A 26,195-nucleotide genomic window follows, 5' to 3' on the forward strand; every position below is an offset into this window, starting at 1 on the left:
GAGGCTTCTGGTCCGATGCCTTCATACGCAAGACTGAGATCACATGGGCCGGCCCAACCAATCAGATTCCAATCACCATAAGTATGAATAAGAATAGCCCCAAAACACACACGCACTTAAGATACATTTAAAAAATATACATTTAAAAAATAACATCACATATTTAAAATTAATCAAATTGGAATTTACTTAATTAGTCCAAACAAAAATTTTAATTTTGAAAACTAAATGTGCATATTTTAAATGTTTAAATTAATGAAAAACCTGTATTATGCTGTGCTTTAAAAGTTTTACGCTGATTAAAGCAGGCCTGCTTTTGTCAGTCGTAAGAATTTGAAGGACAGACGCTGGGCAAATAGCCCACCTCTCCGCCTGCAGAGGCCCTTTACTTCCAGATGCGTGCAATCTGCCAAGAGGATTCTTGACAAATCGCAAGTTCCGGATTTGGGTGCATGCACTTCGCATTCCTAAACCCGGAACTTGCGGGGACACCACGGGCGTGTGTGCACCTCGTAGCTGCCCGTGGGGAACGTGAATTTAGGCCCATTATTTCCGCTGGTGGGTGAATAGGGAGCAAACGGATGGAGACTTAAGGATTCTCACTGGAAGAACTGAGGTGGAAAGGAGAGGTAAGTTTGTGCAGCAAGGGCTATTAGACCATGGGGTGCTTCGCCACAATTGTCTATTGAGGCAGCGACTTCGGTGGAGAGCAGGAGCGCTGCCTGATGGGTATTAACTACTCGCTGTTTATTATATTATACAAATATTTTAACGTAGTAATTTTATACAAAGACGGGCTGGTTCACTGGAACATTTGTGCCTTTTAAATTCCATGCACCATCAGATCCATAAGGTTTGAGCTGGTCTCCCCAATGGCATGTCACAAGACTCTGCCCCAGCATCACATTGGGATCTATCCTTGAAGAATGGGGGGAAATCGCTGCAAAAAAAATTACAAATTTAACTTACCTTTTTTTCAGGTTTTCCAACTTACGGTTGCTGGCAGGGCGGCACTGACAGGTTTCACCTGGCGGTATTCGGGGCGCGGCGTACGGGTCGGGAGAGTGCCGAAGCTCGGGCGGTAAGGCAATCCGCGTCATTATACCCCCGGCGCACCTCGCCCTGGCAGTGCTTCCCATCGCCACCGCAAAAAAGGAACCCAGGATCGCGACCGGGCTTGGCAACGGGGTTGTCGCCGCAGAGGGTCAAAACACGGCAAAAAACCCAGTTGCAAACCACCCGAAAATCCAGGTTATAAGAAAATTATGTGGTTTTTAAATTTCTATGAACAGTTTAATTTATTAGCTATCAAAATATTGGCGATGGTGGGGGAAGGCCGTTTGACTGGGCGGGTGCAGTTGGAGACAGGAGATCGTGAACCCTCCAGGAATACGTCCAACCTGAGATGAAGCGGAAACTATAAGAATGGCAATACGCGACATGGTCTCAGCGGGGGAGCTTCACCCAATGCGAGCACATGTGTACAATCGCACACAACACGCACCCAAATTCCCAATACATGCTGTCAGGTGCATGAAGTCAGAAAATAACACTGTAATGCAGGCACGTGTCAGCATGCTCACAGGTTTGTAGAGCTGTTGCCCGCCAGCAGTACAGCCTCAATTACGACACGCAGCTCCTGTTTGTGAGCTTGGGGGGCGTCAGGACCGCCATGCAGGGGCTGCCTGTCTATTACCAGGAACTCATCAGGGTCTGGAACAAAGTCTCCACCAAGCGCAGCTCTCCGCCGGCTGGAGTGGCGGCTGTCCTGCAGGAGCCGCTGCTCGGGAATCCGTACCTCCACGGCCGCGGTTTTAGGAAACAGGTGGACGAGAGGGCTGTGGCTGGCGAGGTGACCAGGGTCAGGGACCTGCTCGATGGCGGAGGAGCGGGCTGGATGGCGCCAGACATGCTGCCGCGGCGCCTAAATTCGGCCGACGTCCGCCGCGCGGCCGATGCCATCGAGTCGCTAAAAACAGCTCTGGGCCCTGACTCCGTTAGGTGTGTCAAGGAAGCTCAAGCACGTGGGGAGATCCCGTCCGAACTGACCCCCATCCGGACGGAATTACTCATCGGCGCCTAAACCCCGGAACCTCCCTCGGGAGCCGGCACCTCACAACTTGAGCCACCTCGGGGAAATCCCCTCCGTGCCTTTCAGTTTTGCGCGGAGGGGTTTCCTGTACGGGCTGCTCCTGCACACTCTCAACTTTGCCATCCTCGTCTGCCGTCCGGACATGCCATGGCGTACCATCTTGCTGTCCGGAGGAGGCGGGAGTCGCTGATGGAGTGCACCCTACGCGGGAGTCCTCCCGTTATTTATCGGGGACTTGGCCTGGAGGTTGGTGCACGGAGCAGTCCCGTGCAATAAATTTTTAAGTCGGTTCATGGACTCCCAGGCCGTTTGCAATTTATGCGGTCTGGAAGAGTCCGTGTTCCACGTTTTTATTGAATGTGCGAGGTTGCAGCCCCTGTTCCATTATTTAAAGGGGCTGCTCCTCAATTTCTGGTTGCACTTCAGTCCCACACTCCTGATCTTTGGGCACCTTGTATGGAGGGGAGCGGGTAGGTCCAAGGGCCTCCTCGTAGTACTGCTCCTGGGCACGGCCAAGGGTGCCATCAGCCGGTCCAGGCAGCGGGCGGTCGAGGGGGTCATTCAGCCTGACTGCCTGCCTCTCTTCCGCCCGTACATCCGCGCCAGGGTGTCCTTAGAGATGGAGCACGCGGTGTCCACCGGTATGCTCGCGGCCTTCCGCGAGAGGTGGGCGCCAGAGGGACTGGAGTGCATTATCACCCCCGGCAACCAAATTTTATTTGATTTTCCATGTTTTAAAGTTTAATTTGTTTAATTGCCAGATTTTTAGTGTCTCCCTCCCCTTTTATAGGGGGCACTTGTAAAATGTATGATTTTATTGCCGCAAAAAAAATGACAAAAACCCCCCCCAAAAAAGTCACTAAAAAAACAACAAAAAAACCCAAAAAAAGGGCAGTTGAAAAATGTTTGGAGTGTCCCCCAGATTGGGGGGGCACTTGACTCAACTGGTTAATTTTGTCTGCAATCAAAAGAGTTGTAGAGCTGTTGCCCGCCAGCAGTACGGCCTCAATTACGACACGCAGCTCCTGTTTGTGAGCTTGGGGGGCATCAGGACCGCCGTCCAGAGACTGCCTGTCTTTTACAAGGAACTCACCAGGGACTGGAACAAAGTATCCACCAAGCGCAGCTCTCCACCGGCTGGAGTGACGGCTGTCCTGAAGGAGCCGCTGCTCAGGAATCCGTACCTCCACGACCGCGGTTTTAGGTGGCAGGCGGACGAGAGGGCTGTGGCTGGTGAGGTGACCAGGGTCAGGGACCTGCTCGATGGCGGAGGAGCGGGCTGGATGGCGCCAGACGTGCTGGCACGGTGCCTAAATTCAGCCGACGTCCGCCGTGCAGCCGATGCCATCGAGTCGCTAAAAACAGCTCTGGGCCCTGACTCCGTTAGGTGTGTCGAGGAGGCTCAAGCACGTGGGGCGATCCCGTCTGAACTGATCCCCGTCCGGACGGAATTGCTCATCGGCGCCAAGCCCCGGAATCTCCCTCGGGAGCCGGCACCTCACAACTTGAGCCGCCTCGGGGAAATCCACTCCGTGCCTTTCAGTTCTGCGTGGAGGGGTTTCCTGTGCGAGTTTCTCCTGCACACTCTCAACCTTGCCATCCTCGTCTGCCGTCCGGACACGCCATGGCGTACCATCTTGCCGTCTGGAGGAGGCGGGGGTCCCCGATGGAGTGCACTCTACGCGGGAGTCCTCCCATTATTTATCGGGGACTTGGCCTGGAGGGTGGTGCACGGAGCAGTCCTGTGCAATAAATTTTTAAGCCAGTTCACGGGCTCCCAGGCCACCTGCAATTTCTGCGGCCTGGAAGAGTCCGTGTTCCATGGTTTTATCAAGTGTGCGAGATTGTAGCCCCTGTACAACTATTTAAAGGGGCTGCTCCTGAAATTCTGACTGCACTTCAGTCCCACACTCCTGATCTTTGGGCACCCTGTGCGGAGGGGAGTGGGTAGGTCCGAGGGCCTCCTCGTAGGACTGCTCCTGGGCACGGCCAAGGGGGCCATCAGCCGGTCCAGGCAGCGGGCGGTCAAGTGGGGCGTTCAGCCTGACTGCCTGCCTCTCTTCCGCGCGTACATCCGGGCCAGGGTGTCCTTGGAGATGGAGCACGCGGTGTCCACCGGTACGCTCGCGGCCTTCCGTGAGAGGTGGGTGCCGGAGGGACTGGAGTGCATTATCACCGCCGGCAACCAAATTTTAATTTGATTTTACATGTTTTAAAGTTTAATTTGTTTAATTGCCTTATTTTTAGTGTCCCCCTCCCGTTTTATAGGGGGCACTTGTAAAATTTATGATTTTATTGCCCAAAAGAAAATCACAAAAAACCCCCCAAAAAAGTCACAAAGAAAACAACAAAAAAAAACAAAAAAAGGGCAGTTGAAAAATGTTTGGAGTGTCCCCCAGATTGGGGGGCACTTGACTTAACTGGTTAATTTTGTCTCCGATCAAAAGAGTTGTGGAGCTGTTGCCCGCCAGCAGTACGGCCTCAATTACGACACGCAGCTCCTGTTTGTGAGCGTGGTGGGCATCAGGACCGCCGTCCAGAGGCTGCCTGTCTTTTACAAGGAACTCACCAGGGTCTGGAACAAAGTCTCCACCAAGCGCAGCTCTCCACCGGCTGGAGTGGCGGCTGTCCTGCAGGAGCCGCTGCTCAGGAATCCGTACCTCCACGACCAAGGTTTTAGGTGGCAGGCGGACGAGAGGGCTGTGGCTGGCGAGGTGAACAGGGTCAGGGACCTGCTCGATGGCGGAGGAGCGGGCTGGATGGCGTCAGATGTGCTGGCACAGCACCTAAACTGGGCCGACGTCCGCCGTACGGCCGATGCCATCGAGTCACTAAAAACAGCTCTGGGCCCTGACTCCATTAGGTCTGTCGAGGAGGCTCAAGCACGTGGGGAGATCCCGTCCGAACTGACCCCCGTCCGGACGGAATTCCTCATCGGCGCCAAGCACCGAAACTTCCTTCGGGAGCCAGCGCCTCACAACTTGAGCCACCTCGGGGAAATCCCCTCCGTGCCTTTGAGTTTTGCGCGGAGGGGTTTCCTGTACGAGCTGCTCCTGCACACTCTCAACCTTGCCATCCTCGTCTGCCATCCGGACACGCCATGGCGTACCATCTTGCCATCCGGAGGAGGCGGGGGTCCCCGATGGAGTGCACTGTACGCGGGAGTCCTCCCACTATTTATCGGGGACTTGGCCTGGAGGGTGGTGCACGGAGCAGTCCCGTGCAACAAATTTTTAAGCCGGTTCACGGGCTTCCAGGCCTCCTACAACATCTGTAGTCTGGTGGAGTCCGTGTTCCATGTTTTTATGGAATGTGCGAGGTTGCAGCCCCTGTTCCATTATTTAAAGGGGTTGTTCCTCAATTTCTGGCTGCACTTCAGTCCCACTCTCCTGATCTTTGGGCACCCTGTGCGGAGGGGAGCGGGTAGGTCCGAGGGCCTCCTCGTAGGACTGCTCCTGGGCACGGCCAAGGGGGCCATCAGCCGGTCCAGGCAGCGGGCGGTCGAGGGGGTCGTTCAGCCCGACTGCCTGCCTCTCTTCCGCGGTTACATCCGACCCAGGGTGTCCCTGGAGATGGAGCACGCGGTGTACGCCGGTACGCTCACGGCCTTCCGCGAGAGGTGGGCGCCAGACGGACTGCAGTGCATCATCACCCCCGGCAACCAAATTTTAATTTAATGTAAATATCGAAAGTTTAATTTGTTCAAGTTTGTCAGTTTTAGTGCCCCCCACACCCCGCTTTTAGCCAATGGCACTTGTATAATTTGTTTTTTGGTGCCGTCAGAAAAAAAAAGAAGAAAACCATGAAAAACAAGGGGGCACCTGAAAAGCTTTTGGAGTGTGCCCCCGCCCCCACCACCCCACCTTTAATCAGGGGGCACTTGATTACTGATTACAACAAAATAGTTGTAGAGCTCTTGCATTGTGAGTGGCTTAGCCAGTCTCCTGATGTTCACCAGACTCAATAAAACCCCAGCCAGTTGGGTCGAGCTGATCTATGATGAGGTATACAGTTGTGAGCCTAGTGGATGATCTGGTAATGTGAAGTGTGATTGTTAAACCTTTGTTAATAAACCAACTCGTACTTAATAGCAATATGTTGCTATGAATTCCTAAGCAAAGAACCCATGAAGCAATTCAGAACACAGGCACCTTGTAGGTGGAGTTCGCTTTCCTTGTTACACTATCACATGTGGAGCTGCGTGTCAGTGGTTAGCTGGCTGCAAGCAAAGTATTTCAGTCAATAGTTCTCCTCAGGCACTTCCCCCCCTCCCCTCAAATCTGTCATCATCAGCCTTCTCCTCAAATAATGCACCTTTGACCCTTCTGTCCTTGCAAACAACCGCCCCATCTCCATCCTTCCTTTCCTCTCCAAAGTCTTTGAATGTGTTGTCATCTCCCAAATCTGTGCCCATCTTTCCCGCAGCTCCATGTTTGAATCGCTCCGATCAGGTTTCCGCCACGCTATTGCACTGAAACGGCCCTTATCAAATTCACAAATGTCATCCTATGTGACGGTGGCCTTGGTAAACTATCCCTCCTCATCCTTCTCGACCTTTCCTGTATTTGATACGGGCAACACCCTCCTGCTCCAAAGCCTCTCTTCCGTCATCCAACTGGGTAGGACAACTCTCGCCTGGTTCTAGTCTTATCTATCCAGTCATAACCAGAAATACACCTGCAATGGCTTCTCTTCCCAATCTCGCACCGGTACCTCTTGCGTCCTCCAAGGATCTATCCTTGGACCTCCCCAATTTCTCATCTACATGCTGCCCCTTGGCGACATCATCCAAAGGCAAAAAGTCAGGTTCCACATGCACGCTGGCAACACCCAGCTCGACCTCACCACCACCTCTCTCAACCCCGCCATTCTCTCTCATTTGTCACTCTGTTTGTTCACCATCCAGTCTGGGATGAGCAGAAATTCCCTCCAACTAAATATTGGGAAGACCGAAGCCACTGCTTCAGTCCCCACCACAAACTCCATTCCCTAGCCACCAACACCATCTTTTCCCCTGGTTGCTGTCTGAGGCTGAACCAGACCATTTGCAAGCTTGCCATCCTAATTGACTCTGAGATGAGCTTCTGACAGCATATTCGCTCCATCATCAAAACGGTCTATTTCCACTTCGACAACATCGCCCGTCTCTCATCATCATCATAGGCAGTCCCTCGGAATCGAGGAAGATTTGCTTCCACACCCAAAGTGAGTTCTTTGATGGCTAAACAGTCCGATACGAGAGCCACAGACCCCGTTACAGGTGGGACAGACATTCGTCGAAGGAAGGGGTGGGTGGGGCTGGTTTTCCGCGCGCTCCTTCCGCTGCCTGTGTTTGACCTCTTCACGCTCTTTGCGTTCAGACTCGAAGAGCTCAACGCCCTCCCGGATGGACTTTCTCCACCTCGGGCGGCCTTCGGCCAGGGTCTCCCAGGTGTCAGTGGTGATATCGCACTTTCCAGGAAAGCTTTGAGGGTGTTCTTATAACGTTTCTGCTGCCCACCTTTGGCTCATTTACCATGAAGGAGCTCCACATAAAGCATTTGCTTAGGGAGTCTCGTATCTGGCTGGCGAACTATGTGGCCTGCCCAGCGAAGCTGATCGAGTGTGGTCAGTGCTTCAATACTGGGGATGTTGGCCTGGACGAGGACCTAACTCTGTCAAAGCTCATCTACTACCGAAACCCTCACCCATGCCTTTACCTCTCGTCTTGACTATTCCAACGGTCCCCTGGTCAGCCTCCCATCTTCCACCTGCCATAAACTTTAACTCATCCAAAACTCTGCTGCCAGTATCCTAACTCACACCAAGTCGCGTTCACCCATCGTCCCTGGTGCTCACTGACCTTCTGGTCTGGCAATGGCCTGATTTAAAAATTCTCATCCTTGTTTGCAAATCTCTCCATGGCCTCACCCCTCCCTATCTCAGTAACCTCCTCCTGCCCTGCAAACCTCCAACATCTGTGCACTCTAATTCTGGCCTCTTGCTCATCCCCGATTTGAATCAGTCCACCATTGGTAGCCTTGCCTTCAGCTGCCTGGGCCCTAAGCTCTGGAATCCCCGACCTAAATCTCTACGCCTTTCTTTCTGTTGTGTTTGGCGAAAGAGTCAGACTGAACACTGTGAGCTCAAAGTAAAGTGTAACCTTAGTCTTTTATTGCAGGTCTCCAGAGTGCCTCTCCAACCTGTAAAGCTTCCTTAAATACCTGCGCTCCCAAGGAATTATGGGATTCCTTTGGACTCCAGGGGATGAGCCCTCTGGTGGCTGTACAGAGTAAATACAAGTTTACATATATAACAACACTCCACCCCCCCCAACCCCGCCCCCAAAGTCAATAGTGTAACTATTTACAATGTGAGTCAATCTGGGACCCTTCTTGCCCTGGTTGATCGTCTCGGTGTGGAAGCTGGTGTTGTTGAATCATTTGTTGGGCCCTGCAGGGCTTCTGTGGATGATGGGTTCTGCTTCGTGGTCAACCATGGTGCCACTGGTATGTATGTTGGGGGATCAAAAAAGGTAGGGTCCAAGGTGGGTTGCTCAGGATAGTCCATGAATCTTAGTTTGATTTGGTCCAAGTGTTTCCAGTGAATGAGCCCATTTGAAAGTTTGACCCAAAACACCCTGCTCCCCTCTTTGGCCACGGCAGTGCCGGGAAGCCACTTGGGACCTTGTCCATAATTTAATACAAATACAGGCTCATTGATTTCAATCTCGCGTGACACATTTGCGCTATCATGGTATGCACTTTGTTGAAGCCGCCTGCTCTCTACCTGTTCACGTAGATCAGGGTGAACTAATGAGAGCCTTGTCTTAAGTGCTCTTTTCATGAGCAGTTCAGCAGGTGGGATCCCAGTGAGTGAGTGGGGTCTCGTGCAGTAGCTAAGCAGGACTCGGGATAGGCGAGTCTGCAGTGGGCCTTCAGTTACCCTCTTCAAGCCTTGCTTGATGGTTTGCACTGCTCTCTCTGCCTGACCATTGGACGCTGGTTTAAACAGGGCAGATGTGACATGTTTGATCCTGTTACGGGTCATGAATTCTTTGAATTCAGCACTGGTAAAACATGGTCCGTTGTCGCTCACCAGGACATCGGGTAGGCCATGAGTGGCAAAAATGGCCCGCAGGCTTTCAGTAGTGGCAGCGGACGTGCTAGCCGACATTATCTCACATTCAATCCACTTGGAGTATGCGTCTACAACCAAAAGGAACATTTTACCCAAGAACGAGCCTGCATTGTCGACATGTACCCTAGACCACGGTTTGGAGGGCCAAGACCATAAATTTAGAGGCGCCTCCCTGAGTGCATTGCTTAACTACGAGCATGTATTACATCTGTGAAAGCAGGACTCTAAGTCCACATCGGTACCGGGCCACCATACGTGGGATCTGGCTATTGCTTTCATCATTACGATGCTGGGGTGGATTCTGTGAAGGTCATTGATGAAGATGTCTCTGCCCTTCTTGGGGATCACTACTCAATTGCCCCACAGAAGGCACTGCTGGAACGGCTTTATCTCTTTCTGCATTTCCACTGGGGCACTGGACCAGCTCCCGTGAAGCACACAGCTTTTGACAAGAGATAATAAGGGGTCCTGGCTTGTCCAAGTTTTGATCTGCCGGGCAGTGACGGGTGATTGCTCACTCTCAAATACTTCCATAGCCATGGCTAGATCTGTGGGCTGCGCCATTTCCATCCCCGTGATGGGCAATGGCAGCCTACTGAGAGCATCGGCGCAGTTTTCTGTGTCTTGCCTGTGGCGAATGGTGTAGTTGTAGGCGGCCAACGTGAGCACCTATCTCGGGATGCGGGTTGATGCATTCGTATTTATCCCTTTACTCTCAGAGAACAGGGATATAAGTGGCTTATGGTCAATTTCCAATTCGAATTTTAGCTCAAACAGGTATTGATGCATTTTCTTTACCCCATAGACACACGCTAATGCTTCTTTCTCAATCATGCTGTAGGCTCTCTCAGCCTTAGACAGACTCCTGGATGCATAAGCAACCGGTTGCAATTTCCCGAAATCATTAGCTTGTTGCAATACACACCCGACGCCATATGACGACGCATCACATGCTAGTACCAAACATTTACATGGATCATACAACACAAGCAATTTGTTTGAGCATAACAATTTTCTCGCATTACAAAGACATTTTCTTGGCTTTTGCCCCAAACCCATTCGTCCCCTTTTCAAAGTAAGACATGTAGTGGTTCTAACAGTGTGCTGAGACCCGGTAAGAAGTTACCAAAGTAGTTCAAGAGTCCCAGAAACGACCGCAGCTCCGTCACGTTCTGTGGCCTCGGTGTGTTCTCGATTGCCTCCGTCTTCATGCTGGTGAGCCTGATGCCGTCCGCCGCAATCCTCCTTCCCAGAAACTTCATTTCAGGCACCAGGAAAACGCACTTCGAGCATTTTAACCTGAGCTCCACGCGGTTGAGTCGACTAAGAACTTCCTCCAGGTTCTGCAGGTGCTCGACTGTGTTCCGACCTGTGACCAAGATGTCATCCTGGAAGACCACGGTGTGCGGGACCAACTTCAGTAAACTTTCCATGTTTCTCTGGAATATCGCCGCCGCTGATCAGATTCCAAATGGGCATCTGTTATAAACAATAAGACCCTTGTGCGTATTGATGCAGGTGAGGGCCTTTGATGATTCCTCCAGTTCCTGCATCATATAGGCTGAAGTCAGATCCAGCTTCATGAACATCTTTCCTCCCGCCAGTGTTGCAAAGAGGTCGTCGGCCTTTGGTAGTGGGTATTGGTCCTGCAGGGAGAAACGATTGATAGTTACTTTGTAATCGCCACAGATTCTGACGGTGCCGTCTCCCTTGAGGACTGGGACGATAGGACTGACCCACTTGTTGAACACGATCGGGGAAATGATGCCCTCTCGTTGCAGCCGGTCTAGCTCGATCTCTACCCTTGCTCTCATCATGTACGGTACTGCTCTCGCCTTGTGATGGATGGATCGCACCCCCCAGAATTAGGTGGATCTGCACTTTTGCTTCTTGGAATTTCCCAATGCCTGGTTCGAACAGCGAAGGAAATTTGTTTAAGATCTGGGCACACGAAGTGTCGTCAGCGGGCGATAGCACTCGGATGTCGTCCGAGTTCCTGTGTATCTTTCCCAGCCAGCTCCTGCCGAGCAGCGTGGGACCATCGCCCGGTACCACCCAGAGTGGTAGCTTGTGCACAGCTCCATCGTAGGAGACCTTTACAGTAGCACTGCCGATTACAGGAATCAGTTCTTTCGTGTAAGTTCTTAGTTTCGTGCGAACTGAAGTTAGGACTGGCTTTGAGGCCTTGTTGCACCACAACCTTTTGAAACTCTTTTTGCCCATGAAGGACTGGCTCGCACCCGTGTCCAGCTCCATTGACACCAGGAGTCCATTTAGTTCAACATTCAGCATTATCGGGGGACAATTCGTGGTGAATGTGTGCACCCCATGTACCTCTACCTCCTCTATCTGAGGCTCTGGTTCGTAGTGATCCTCCGTGGATCTGTCCTCCTCTGCAACGTGGTGGTTTGTAGGATTAACAGGCTTTGCAGCTCGCTTGCACACTCGTTGGAGGTGTCCCGTTGTTCTACAGCCCTTGCAAACATACTCTTTGAATCAGCATGAATGGAAACGATGATCACCCCTGCCAACAAGGTGTTAATGGCCTTGCATTCATCACCCTTGATGGTGGAATCTGAGACATCTGCGGACAAGTAGCTGCAGGTATGTGTGACCTGCCCTGTACATTACGATTCAAAAACAACATCACTTTGTTCACAGTACCTGTAGCCGCACTTGTGTGCTGAGAGATTTGCTTCGTATTGTCACTGGTGGCAATGAACGCCTGGGCTATCGCTGTGGCCTTACTCAAAGTTAGAAACATAGAAACATAGAAAATAGGTGCAGGAGCAGGCCATTCAGCCCTTCTAGCCTGCACCGCCATTCAATGAGTTCATGGCTGAACATGAAACTTCAGTACCCCATTCCTGCTTTCTCGCCATACCCCTTGATCCCCCGAGCAGTAAGGACTTCATCTAACTCCCTTTTGAATATATTTAGTGAATTGGCCTCAACTACTTTCTGTGGTAGAGAATTCCACAGGTTCACCACTCTCTGGGTGAAGAAGTTTCTCCTCATCTCGGTCCTAAATGGCTTACCCCTTACCCTTAGACTGTGACCCCTGGTTCTGGACTTCCCCAACATTGGGAACATTCTTCCTGCATCTAACCTGTCTAAACCCGTCAGAATTTTAAACGTTTATATGAGGTCCCCTCTCATTCTTCTGAACTCCAGTGAATACAAGCCCAGTTGATCCAGTCTTTCTTGATATGTCAGTCCCACCATCCCGGGAATAAGTCTGGTGAACCTTCGCTGCACTCCCTCAATAGCAAGAATGTCCTTCCTCAAGTTAGGAGACCAAAACTGTACACAATACTCCAGGTGTGGCCTCACCAAGGCCCTGTACATCTGTAGCAACACCTCCCTGCCCCTGTACTCAAATCCCCTCGCTATGAAGACCAACATGCCATTTGCTTTCTTAACCGCCTGCTGTACCTGCATGCCAACCTTCAATGACTGATGTACCATGACACCCAGGTCTCGTTGCATCTTCCCTTTTCCTAATCTGTCACCATTCAGATAATAGTCTGTCTCTCTGTTTTTACCACTAAAGTGGATAACCTCACATTTATCCACATTATACTTCATCTGCCATTCATTTGCCCACTCACCTAACCTATCCAAGTCGCTCTGCAGCCTCATAGCATCCTCCTCGCAGCTCACACTGCCACCCAACTTAGTGTCATCCGCAAATTTGAAGATACTACATTTAATCCCCTCGTCGAAATCATTAATGTACAATGTTGGGGTCTCTACAGTCAAAAGTTTGTGAAATATGGTTTCCTGGCCAATGCCAAGTACGAAAAAGTCTGAGCATGTGCTCCAAATGTCCTTCAAATTCGCAATGTCCTGCAAGGCGTCTTAGCTCGGCGACATAACTCGCCACTTCCTGGCCTTCAGACCTTTTGTCGGTGTAGAACCGGTACCTCGCCATCAGACTGCTTTCCTTCGGGTTCAGTGTGCACAAATCATCGTATGATTTCTCCGTGGGTTTCGCTGGAGTGAGCAGATTTTTCTTGAGGCCATACGTTGGTGCCCCACAGACGGTGAGGAGGATCACCCTTCGTTTGGCAGCGCTCTCTTCCCCTTCCAGCTCGATGGCCACAAAGTATTGGTTGAGTCGCTCCACAAAAGTTTCCCAATCATCTCCCTCTGAGAATTTCTCCAGGATGCTCACTGTTCTCTGCATCTTTGGGTTCGCTATCTGTATCTTGTCGCCAGTTGTTGTGTATGGAGAAAGAGTCAGACTGAACACTGTGAGCTCAAAATAAAGTGTGACCTTTGTCTTTTATTGCAGGTCTCCAGAGTGCCTCGCCAACCTGTGAAGCCTCCTTAAATACCTGCGCTCCCAAGGGATTATGGAATCCCTTGGGACCCCAGGGGATAAGCCCTCTGGTAGCTGTACAGAGTAAATAAAAGTTTACATATATAACACTTTCCTCCTTCAAGAGGCTCCTCCAAACCTACCTCTTTGACCAAACATGTGATCACCTGTCCTTCTATCTCCTTATGTGTATCGGTAACAAATTTTTTGATGCTCCTGTGAAGCACCTTGGAATATTTTACTACGTTAAAAGTGCTTATACAAAAGCTAGTTTTTGTTGTTGATATTTTCACTCCACCAAGGAACAGGCAAGATTGAGATTTTGATGCAGTTAATAGCTGGGTGAAGCTGTTAGTTTCCGTGGTAAATTACAGACATCTCACAGTTCAGGCTGCGGTGCTCATTTACTTCTCTCTGTCTCAAAACACTTGAATTTTTTTCCCATAGACATGTTTTGACTTGCTAATGTATGTATGAATGTAGAAATAGCAGCAACTGTTCTCTCAGGACAGGAATGGTTCAAAGAGAGTTCATCCACCTGACTGCTTCAGCCATTGCTCTTCCTCCAAAACCTCCGTGGTTGCATCTATTTAGGTATTCTGTGCTCTCGTTCTCTCCTGCCCAAACAGTAACATACAGTTTGGAGCTCACTAAATGGGAAGTGGGGATTTCCCACGCTGCTGCAGCTACTTCAAGGGCAGCTGCAGTCATTCGAAGGTGTACGCATGCACCTGTGAGTATGGTCACAGGTTTGTAGAGCTGTTGAAACCAGCTGGTAGCCGCTATGCTGTGGTACGGGCTGGTCACTTTGACCCCTCCTCCTGCGTTTGTCGCCAAGATACAGAAGAAGCTGGTGGACTCCTTCTGGAACAACAGGAAGCACTGGGTCTCTGCTGCGGTCTTCAGTCTCCCGCTTAGGGAGGACGATCAGTCGTTGGTGTACGTCAGCACCCAGCTAGCGACTTTCCGTCTTCAGACCCTGCAGAGATACCTTTACGTCGAGCCCCCTCCTAGGTGCCGTGCGCTGGCGACGTATTTCTTCCGCCAGCAGTACAGCCTCAATTACGACACGCAGCTCCTGTTTGTGAGCCTGGGGGGCGTCAGGACCGCCATGCAGGGGCTGCCTGTCTTTTACAAGGAACTCATCAGGGTCTGGAACAAAGTCACCACCAAGCGCAGCTCTCCGCCGGCTGGAGTGGCGGCTGTCCTGCAGGAGCCGCTGCTCAGGAATCCATACCTCCACGACCGAGGTTTTAGGTGGCGGTCGGACGAGAGGGCTGTGGCTGGCGAGGTGACCAGGGTCAGGGACCTGCTCGATGGTGGAGGAGCGGGCTGGATGGTGCCAGACACGCTGGCACGGCGCCTAAATTCGGCCGACGTCCGCCGCGCGGCCAATGCCATCGAGTCGCTAAAAAAAGCTTTGGGCCCTGACTCCGTTAGGTGTGCTGAGGAGGCTCAAGCACGTGGGGAGATCCCGTCCGAACTGACCCCCGTCCGGACGGAATTCCTCATCGGCGCCAAACCCTGGAACCTCCCTCGGGAGCCGGCGCCTCACAACTTGAGCCACCTTGGGGAAATCCCCTCCGTGCCTTTCAGTTCTGCGCGGAGGGGTTTCCTGTACAGACTGCTCCTGCACACTCTCAACATTGCCATCCTCGCCTGCCATCCGGTCACGCCATGGCGTACCATCTTGCTGTCCGGAGGAGGCGGGGGTCCCCGATGGAGTGCACTGTACGCGGGAATCCTCCCACTATTTATCGGGGACTTGGCCTGGAGGGTGGTGCATGGAGCAGTCCTGTGCAACAAATTTTTAAGTCGGTTCACGGGCTCCCAGGCCGCCTGCAATTTCTGCGGTCTGGAAGAGTCCGTGTTCCACGTTTTTATTGAATGTACGAGGTTGCAGCCCCTGTTCCATTATTTAAAGGGGCTGCTCAATTTCTGGTTGCACTTCAGTCCCACACTCCTGATCTGTGGGCACCCTGTGCGTAGGGGAGCGGGTAGGTCCGAGGGCCTCTTCGTAGGACTGCTCCTGGGCACAGCCAAGGGTGCCATCAGCCGGTCCAGGCAGCGAGCGGTCGAGCGGGTCATTCAGCCCGACTGCCTGCCTCTCTTCCGCACCTACATCCGGGCCAGGGTGTCCCGAGAGATGGAGCGCGCGGTGTCCACAGGTACGCTCGCGGCCTTCCGCGAGAGGTGGGCGCCGGAGGGACTGGAGTGCATCATCACCCCCGGCAACCAAATTTTAATTTGATTTTATATGTTTTAAAGTTTAATTTGATTTAATTGCCGGGTTTTTGGAGTCCCCCTCTCCTTTTATAGGGGGCACTTGTAAATTATGGTTTTAGAGCCCAAAATAAAAACACAAAAAAATCCAACAAAAATACAAAAAAAAAAACCCCAAAAAGCCAAAAAAGGGCCTTGGAAATATTTCGAGTGTCCCCCAGATCGGGGGGCACGATTTAATGTTTATGATTTAATGTTTATTGTTAACTCCAAAAGAGTTGTAGAGCTGTTGAAACCAGCTGGTGGCCGCAATGTTGTGGTACCGGATGGTCACTTTGACCCCTCCCCCTGCGTTTGTCACCAAGATACAGAAGAAGCTGGTGGACTTCTTCTGGAACAGGAAACACTGGGTCTCTGCTGCGGTCTTGAGTCTCCCGCTTAGGGAGGGCGGTCAGTCGTTGGTGTGCATCGGCACCCAGCTGGCGACTTTCCGTCTTCAGACCCTGCAGAGATACCTTTACATCGAGCCCCCTCCAAGGTGGCATGCGCTGGCGAGATACTTCTTCCGCCAGCAGCACGGCCTCAACTACGACACGCAGCTCCTGCTTGTGAGCCTGGGGGGCGTCAGAACCACCGTCCAGGGGCTGCCTGTCTTTTACAAGGAACTCACCAGGGTCTGGAACAAAGTCTCCACCAAGTGCAGCTCTCCACCGGCTGGAGTGGCGTCTGTCCTGCAGGAGCCGCTGCTCGGGAATCCATACCTCCACGACCGCGGTTTTAGGTGGCAGGCGGTGAGAGGGCTGTGGCTGGCGAGGTGACCAGGGTCAGGGACCTGCTCGATGGCGGAGGAGCGGGCTGGATGGTGCCTGACGTGCTGGCACGGCGCCTAAACTGGGCCGACGTCCGCCGCGTGGCCGATGCCATCGAGTCGCTAAAAACAGCTCTGGGCCCTGACTCCGTTAGGTGCGTCGAGGAGGCTCAAGCACGTGGGGAGATCCCGTCCGAACTGACCCCCGTCCGGACAGAATTCCTCATCGGCGCCAAGCCCCGAAACCTCCCTCGGGAGCCGGCGTCTCACAACTTGAGCCACCTCGGGGAAATCCCCTCCTTGCCTTTCAGTTCTGCGCGGAGGGGTTTCCTGTACGGGCTGCTCCTGCACACTCTCAACCTTGCCATCCTCGTCTGCCGTCCGGACACGCCATGGCGCACCATCTTGCCGTCCGGAGGAGGTAGGGGTCCCCGATGGAGTGCACTCTACGCGGGAGTCCTCCCACTATTTATCGGGGACTTGGCCTGGAGGGTGCTGCACTGAGTAGTCCCGTGCAACAAATTTTTAAGTCGGTTCAAGGGCTCCCAGGCCGCCTGCAATTTCTGCGGTCTGGAGGAGTCTGTGTTCCATGTTTTTATCGAATGTGCGAGGCTGCAGCCCCTGTTCCATTATTTCAAGGAGCTGCTCCTCAATTTCTGGTTGCACTTCAATCCCACACTCCTGATCTTTGGGCACCCTGTGCGGAGGGGAGCGGGTAGGTCTGAAGGCCTCCTTGTAGGACTGCTCCTGGGCACGGCCAAGGGTGCCATCAGCCGGTCCAGGCAGCGGGCGGTCGAGGGGGTCGTTCAGCCCGACTGCCTGCCTCCCTTCCGCGGTTACATCTGAGCCAGGGTGTCCCTGGAGATGGAGCACGCGGTGTCCACCGGTACACTCGTGGCCTTCCGCGAGAGGTGGGCACAAGAGGGATTGGAGTGCATCATCACCCCCGGCAACCAAATTTTAATTTGAACCATTATTGTTAAAAGTTAAGTTGTTTAAAGTGTCGGTTTTGGTACCCCCCCTTTAATCAGGGGGCACTTGATTTAAATTTGATTTACAGGTGCAACTAAAAAAATAGTTGTCGAGCTGTTGAGTTGGGAGTGGCTTAGCTCATTACGTGATGTTCTCAATAAAACGCCAGTCAGTTGGGTTTTGGGGATCCACGATAAGACAGGCGGTCATTTCTGGAATCAGCCTAGTGAATCGTCTCTGTACCCCCTCCAAAGCTAGTATATCCTTCCTTAAGTAAGGTGACCAAAACTGCACGCAGTACTCCAGGTGCGGCCTCACCAATGCCCTGTACAGTTGCAGCAGGACCTCCCTGCTTTTGTACTCCATCCCTCTCGCAATGAAGGCCAGCATTCCATTCGCCTTCCTGATTACCTGCTGCACCTGCAAACTAACTTTTTGAGATTCATGCACAAGGATCACAGGTGAACTCAAAAGAGTTTCATGCACAAGGATGCTGGACCACATGATCCACCCCGACCAGTCATACACGGTCCCGGGCCGGACAATCCACGATAACATCCATCTGGTCCGGGACCTCATCCATTGTTCCCAGGAGGCTGGTCTGTCGGTCGCCTTCCTATCCCTCGACCAAGAGAAGGCGTTCGACAGGGTGGATCACGACTATCTGCTCGGAACTCTGCGCGCTTTCGGGTTCGGGACGCATTTCGTCGCCCGGATCCGACTTTTGTACGCCACCGCGGAGTGTCTGATTAAGGTTAACGGGTCCTTGACGGCGCCCCTTCGCTTTAGGAGAGGGGTGCGCCAGGGATGCCCCATGTCCGGCCAGTTATATGCTGTTTGCGTGGAGCCTTTCCTGCGCCTCTTGCGGACGAGGTTGACGGGACTGGCTCTGCAAGGGCCGGGCGTGGAGGTCGTCCTCTCGGCTTACGCCGATGACGTGCTCCTCGCGGTAGAGGATCCCGCTGACCTGCGGAGGATGCGTGAGTGCCAGGAGATTTACTCGGCCGCGTCCTCCGCCAGGATCAACTGGGAGAAATGTTCCGGACTCCTGGTGGGTCAGTGGCGGGTGGACTCCCTGCCGGAGGAGCTCAGGCCTTTTGCCTGGAGCACGACCCATCTCCTCTATCTGGGAGTCTACCTTAGCCCCGACGAGGGAGCCTGGCCGGCGAACTGGCAGGAGCTGGAGGCCAAGGTCGCCGCTCGCCTAGGGCGCTGGACAGGACTGCTCCGAGTGCTGTCCTACAGGGGTCGAGCGCTAGTCATAAACCAGCTGGTGGCCGCAATGCTGTGGTACCGGCTGGTCACTTTGACCCCTCCCCCTGAGTTTGTCGCCAAGATACAGAAGAAGCTGGTGGACTTCTTCTGGAACAACAGGAAGCACTGGGTCTCTGCTGCGGTCTTGAGTCTCCCGCTTGAGGAGGGCGGTCAGTCGTTGGTGTGCGTCAGCGCCCAGCTCGCGACTTTCCGTCTTCAGACCCCGCAGAGATACCTTTACGTCGAGCCCCCTCCTAGGTGGTGCGCTCTGGCGAGGTATTTCTTCCGCCAGCAGCTCGACCTCAATTATGACACGCAGCTCCTGTTTGTGAACTTGGGGGGTGCCAGGACCGCCCTCCGGGAGCTGCCTGTCTTTTACAGGGAACTCATCAGGGTCTGGAACAAAGTCTCCACCAAGCGCAGCTCTCCGCCGGCTGGAGTGGCGGCCGTCCTGCAGGAACCGCTGCTCGGGAATCCGTACCTCCACGGCCGAGGCTTTATGTGGCGGTCGGAAGAGAGGGCTGTGGCTGGTGAGGTGACCAGGGTCAGGGACCTGCTCGATGGCGGAGGAGCGGGCTGGATGGCGCCAGACACGCTGGCGCGGCGCCTAAATTCTGCCAACGTCCGCCACGCGGCCGATGCCATCGAGTCGCTAAAAACAGCTCTGGGCCCTGACTCCGTTAGGTGCATCGAGGAGGCTCAGGCACGTGGGGAGATCCCGTCCGAACTGACCCCCGTCCGGACGGAATTCCTCATCGGTGCCAAACCCCGGAACCTCCCTCGGGGGCCGGCGCCTCACAACTTGAGCCGCCTCGGGGAAATCCCCTCCGTGCCTTTCAGTTCCGCGCGGAGGGGTTTCCTGTACGGGCTGCTCCTGCACACCCTCAACTTTGCCATCCTCGCCGGCCGTCCGGACACGCCATGGCGTACCATCTTGCCGTCCGGAGGAGGCGGGGGTCCCCGATAGAGGGCACTCTACGCAGGGGTCCTCCCACTATTCATCGGGGACTTGGCCTGGAGGGTGGTGCACAGAGCAGTGCCGTGCAATAAATTTTTAAGCCGGTTCACGGACTCCCAGGCCGCCTGCAATTTCTGCGGTCTGGAGGAGTCCATGTTCCATGTTTTTATTGAATGCACAAGGTTGCAGCCCCTGTTCCACTATTTGAAGGGGCTGCTCCTGAAATTCTGGCTGCACTTCAGTCCCACTCTCCTGATCTTTGGGCACCCTGTGCGGAGGGGAGCGGGTAGGTCCGAAGGCCTCCTCGTAGGACTGCTCCTGGGCACGGCCAAGGGTGCCATCAGCCGGTCCAGGCAGCGGGCGGTCGAGGGGGTCGTTCAACCTGACTGCCTGCCTCTCTTCCGCTCTTACATCCGGTCCAGGGTGTCCTTGGAGATGGAGCACGCGGTGTCCACCGGTACGCTCGCGGCCTTCCGCGAGAGGTGGGCACCGGAGGGACTGGAGTGCATCATCACGCCCGGCAACCAAATTTTAATTTGATTTTACGTTTTTTAAGTTTAATTTGTTTTAATTGCCAGTGCTTTTAGTGTCCCCCTCTCCTTTTATAGGGGGCACTGGAAAAAAGGAAAAATTTGATTTTAGTGCCCAAAAAAAAACCGCAAAAAAAAAAAAAACCGCAAAAAAAAAAAAAAAGGGCCTTGTAAATGTCTTGTGTGTGTCATCCAGGTCGAGTGGCACGGATACATGTTTTATGTTTTCGCAGGTAAACTCAAAAGAGTTTCATGCACAAGGAACCAATGGTAGAGCAGTGGAGGCGTGTCCTGCTCAGTTGGAGCTGTGAGCAGTGAGGGAAGCAGCTAGCAACTTGTGCTCCTGCCTGGAGAGCCCTGAGACCAGCCAGGAAGAGAAGGAAGAAAGGGGCTTCAACACCAACTTCTATCCAGAGGGAGAGGAGGAGAACAGAAAACATTTAACATCTTTTTACCATTCTGCAAAGAGTTGGAGAGAGGGGGAAAAGACCAACAACATCCAGTGTGGAAGGAGGGAGACTCTACATTCTACAGGTGGGTGTTGGTGCATTTCCCAAAAAGACTTTGTTGTATCGGTGGGGGGAGGAAAGAAGACCACTGAGGGCCGGAACATCGCGGGGTGTGTGTGTGTGTGTGGAAGTGTGCGTGGGGGCCGTGCTTATAACTAGGCCCCCCCCACAATTGGAACCCCCCCCACCCCCCACATTTGCCTAGCCTGGGATAGCTGGAGCTACCAGGCTGAAGATTGTTTTCTTAATCACCCAATTAAAGATCATTGGTAGTGTGTGCCTGGTGGCTCCAGCTACCCCAGGTGAAGACATCTTCTCCCCCCACCTGAAGACCACCCCAAAGACTTTTTGTTTTGCCATCTGGGGAGTGCACCCACCCACAGCTGCGAGGGGAGACCTGCCCTCGCAGTCCCCCCCCCCCCCTTCCCACCCCCCTCTCTCTTTCTCTGTTACACTGTTTCTCCCCTCTCTCTCTGAGAGCCCTTCCTTCCAAATTTAATTTAAAAAAAAACAATTAAGACAACTGAGCAGAGGGAGCAAGGCCCCTCCCCAATTGCCAACTAGGGGAGAGGTACCTCGTTAAGAGCTCCTCTGCTTCAGTCTTTTAGATAAGAGGCCTAATTAAGACCATTAAGGCCTGTGACTTTGGGGTGGGTGTGGCCCTTAAAGGGACCCCGTGATGGCGACCCCATCCACGCCGGTGGCAGGGCCAGCAAGGACGTATGCGCAGGCGGTGTCCACATCCACGGCACCTCCTGCGCCACCCGCTGCCCTGCCACCATTTAGATTAATTACTAAAAAACACGGGGTCAAGAGCTACACTCACCCCACAATGACCATCGAGGAGTGCGTGCGGGCGATGGCTGGGGTAGTCGGCCCCTCGGCCATTGTCGCAGCCTCCAAGATGTCTAGGAAGGCCGTGTTCTTCCTGGGGTCGGAGCGGGCGGTGTCCCTGGCCCTTGAAAAGGGGCTCACGGTGGGCGGGACGTTCCTGCCGGTGGACCCTCTCGAGGCCACCGCACAGAGGGTCATCATTTCAAACGTCCCGCCCTTTGTTCCCGCTGAGCTCCTCCTCCCTCACCTACACCAACTGGGGGAGGTAAGGTCGGGGATCAACCCCATACCGCTCGGCCTCAGGGAGAACAGCCTGCGCCACGTGTTCTCCTTCCGCCGCCAGCTCTTTGTCCGGCTGGCGCGGGAGGACACGACGGAGGGGAACTTTAATGTGGTGCACGAGGGGACTGCCTACCGCATCTTTTGGACGTCGGACGGCGTGCGGTGCCATGCCTGCAGGGAGGTGGGGCACGTTCGCAAGAACTGCCCCGCCTCCAAGGCCACCAAACCACCGAAGGCGGCCAAGGCTGGCGCCGCCGCCACCCCTCCCCCTAGTTGCGTCCGCGTGCCGGGAGCCATGGGTGCGCGGGCATCGTCAGAGGCCTTTGTTTTCAGGGCCTCCGGCGGGGGGGAGGGAGAGCGTCCGAGCGGAAAGAAGGCGCGGAAGAAGGCAAAACATCTAGAGGCGGGTCCCCTCGGTGCGACGGAAAGTTTGACCACCGCGCTCAGCCCAACCCAGTCACCGGCGAGCGCGGGGTGCCTCGAGCCCGTGCCCGGGCCCTTGAATAACACCACAGAGGGGCCCAGGCGCGGGCAAGAAAAGAAAAAGGGGGGGGGCGGAGCGGGAGGCCTCGGCAGACATGGGGGTCTCCCTGCCTCCGCGCGCCCCCAGGAACAAAAGGAGGCACGGCTCCGATGAGACGGAGGGGGAACAACATCCCTCCGTGGAGGAGTTGGTGCCCGCCGCGTGTCCCGCGTCCCCAACCAGCGCCCCCAAGCAGCGCCGTAGGCGGGAGGAGTCTGTCCCCGGGGAGGGTGAAACAGTTGAGGCTGCCCAGCCTCTGCCTCCCGGGGATGGAGGGGAAGATCTGCCTGTCGTGGGGGGCGTGGGGACCGCGGAGGAATGCGTAGCCGCCGGGCCGGGCGTCCCGGGGACTGAGGCGGGCGAGGCCGAAAAGGCCGAACCTGAGCCCGCCCAGCCAATACCCAACTTCCCCCGGGAGTCGCTCGACCCGGCAGAAACACAAACTATTAAATATGACACTGTAAATGCTGGGCCGGGGGGTGGCAGCGGGGAGGGGGAGGAACACCCACCCTCGCCTCTTGCTGTGGAGCTGGAGCACTTGGAGAGCCTGGGGATTTCCTATGGCCGGGTCTCTCCTTGTTCTCCGGTTCCTGGGGCGGGGGAGGAACCCCTTCCGCTGTCATTTCCCGACCCAGCACCATTTTTAAAAGAGCCCAGTGGGGACTCCTCTGCCGACGATCCTGGGGGTGGGATCGGGGCAGTGCCAGGGCCGGTTGGAGCGGCCGGTTCATTTGCCGTACCTTGTGCGGTCGATGGGCCGGCTGCTGGCGGCCACCTCCCGGAGGAGGACGGGGACTCGGTGGGGGACGCGGGTGAAGACCTAGAGACCACCGCCAGTGAGGCGGTGGATCTGCTCGCGGCCGCCGCCGAGACCATCCTCATTCCTGCAAAGGAACTCCGGGACTTTTTGGCCCAGAGCCGGGGTCGCTGCAACCAAGCCCGACTGGCCCTGGAAAAATGGTCCGAGCCAGAGCTGATCAAGGCGTCCGTCCGCGCCGCCGTCAAAACCTTGGCCGCGGGCGGGCCCCTGACAAAGGCGCAACACCTTGAGCTGCGCGAGCTCGAGGGACTCCTCGCTGGGCTGCGGAGGGAGCGGAGTTCAACAAAAGACTCCGCTCCCTCCCCCACAATAGGTTAAGGTAGAGGTTGCACTATGCTTTTGCCATGAAGATAACCATAGCCAGCCTCAACATCAACGGCGGCAGAGGGGCACGCCGTAGATTTGACAATTTTTCGCTCCTGCGGGAGGGGAAATATGCGGTGTGCTTCCTGCAAGAAACCCACACCATTCCGGGAGACGAAGCCACGTGGCTCCTGGAATGGCAAGGAGAGGTCCGCATGAGCCACCTCACCGCCATTTCTAGTGGGGTGGCCATCTTGCTGGGCCCGCATTTTCAGCCGGAGATCTTGGGGGTCGAGGAGCCCGTGCCAGGCCGCTTGCTGCACGTAACGGTTCGCCTGGGGGACGTGCCGCTCCATCTCGTGAACGTGTACGCCCCTCATCCCGGCCCGCAGCAAACGCGCTTCTTTGAAGAGGTGTCCGCTCTTCTTGGCTCCGTCGACGTCGGCGACTGCATTGTCCTCGGGGGGGATTTTAACTGCACCCTCGAGGCGAGGGACCGCTCCGGTGCCCCGCAGTGCATGACGGCGATGGAGAAGTTGAGGGACCTGGTCGGGTCCTTCGACTTGGTGGACGTCTGGCGAAATCTCCACCCCGACTCCAGCGCCTTTACTTGGGTGAGGCCTGGAGTTGGATGGTCTAGAGTCGACCGCCTTTACGTGTCTCGGGCGTACGTTTCCTGCGTCCCGGCGGCCTCCATGCGGCCGGTGCCGTGTTCGGACCACCACCTGGTGTGGGCGGAGCTCGCTTCGCTCCGCGCGAGGACGGGGTCCGCGTACTGGCACTTTAACAACCGGCTGCTGGAGGACGTGCGGTTCCAGGACTCGTTCCGTCGATTCTGGTCCAACTGGAGAAGGAAGCAGGGGGGCTTCCCCTCCTTGAGGCTATGGTGGGACGTGGGCAAGGCTCACGTCCGCGTCTTCTGTCAAGAGTACGCGAGGGGGTCGACCAAGAGGCGGGCGGCCAGAGTCGGGCGCCTAGAAAAAGAGGTGCTCGACCTGGAAGCCCGTCTCGGTCAAGTCGTCCAGGACCCGGCCCTGCGGATGGTGTACGAAGCGAAGAAGGCCGCGCTGAAGGACCTGCAGCTCGTCGGGTCCCGAGGCGCGTTCGTGAGGTCGCGGATCCGGTTCCTGCGAGATCTGGACCGCGACTCCCCCTTCTTCTACTCGCTGGAAAAAAGGCAGAGTGTCCGTAAGCAGCTCTTGACGCTGCTGGCCGACGACGGCTCTCTCGTCTCGGATCCGGAGGGCGTCAACAACAGGGCCCGTGAATATTACGGGGCTCTGTTCTCTCCGGATCCGTCCAGCGAGGAAGCGCGTAGAGTTTTGTGGGAGGATCTGCCGAAGGTCAGCCCGGAGGGCGCCGAAAATCTGGAAGCTCCGCTAAGCCTGGCGGAGCTGACCGGTGCCCTCGCCCGGCTCTCGAGGGGAAAATCCCCGGGGCTGGACGGGCTGACCGTGGAGTTCCACAGGGCGTTCTGGGACGTCCTGGGGAGCGACTACGCGCGGGTCCTGGGGGAAAGTCTGGCGACCGGGGAGATGCCCCTCTCTTGGCGCAGGGCAGTCATCGTCCTGCTGCCTAAGAAGGGCGATCTCCGCCTCCTTAAAAACTGGCGCCCGGTCTCCCTCCTCAGCACGGACTACAAAATCTTCGCCAGGGCGATGTCTGCTCGCCTTGGTGCCGTGCTGGACCACATGATCCACCCCGACCAGTCCTACACGGTCCCGGGCCGGACAATCCACGATAACATCCATCTGGTCCGGGACCTCATCCATTGTTCCCAGGAGGCTGGTCTGTCGGTCGCCTTCCTATCCCTCGACCAAGAGAAGGCGTTCGACAGGATGGATCACGACTATCTGCTCGGAACTCTGCGCGCTTTCGGGTTCGGGACGCATTACGTCGCCCGGATCCGACTTTTGTACGCCGCCGCGGAGTGTCTGATTAAGGTTAACGGGTCCTTGACGGCGCCCCTTCGCTTTAGGAGAGGGGTGCGCCAGGGATGCCCCATGTCCGGCCAGTTATACGCCGTTTGCGTGGAGCCTTTCCTGCGCCTCTTGCGGACGAGGTTGACGGGACTGGCTCTGCAAGGGCCGGGCGTGGAGGTCGTCCTCTCGGCTTACGCCGATGACGTGCTCCTCGCGATAGAGGATCCCGCTGACCTGCGGAGGATGCGTGAGTGCCAGGAGATTTACTCGGCCGCGTCCTCCGCCAGGATCAACTGGGAGAAATGTTCCGGACTCCTGGTGGGTCAGTGGCGGGTGGACTCCCTGCCGGAGGAGCTCAGGCCTTTTGCCTGGAGCACGACCCATCTCCTCTATCTGGGAGTCTACCTTAGCCCCGACGAGGGAGCCTGGCCGGCGAACTGGCAGGAGCTGGAGGCCAAGGTCGCCGCTCGCCTAGGGCGCTGGACAGGACTGCTCCGAGTGCTGTCCTACAGGGGTCGAGCGCTAGTCATAAACCAGCTGGTGGCCGCAATGCTGTGGTACCGGCTGGTCACTTTGACCCCTCCCCCTGCGTTTGTCGCCAAGATACAGAAGAAGCTGGTGGACTTCTTCTGGAACAACAGGAAGCACTGGGTCTCTGCCGCGGTCTTGAGTCTCCCGCTTGAGGAGGGCGGTCAGTCGTTGGTGTGCGTCAGCGCCCAGCT

Source organism: Pristiophorus japonicus, chromosome 10, assembly GCF_044704955.1.
Source record: "Pristiophorus japonicus isolate sPriJap1 chromosome 10, sPriJap1.hap1, whole genome shotgun sequence".
Classification (NCBI taxonomy): Eukaryota; Metazoa; Chordata; class Chondrichthyes; family Pristiophoridae; genus Pristiophorus; species Pristiophorus japonicus.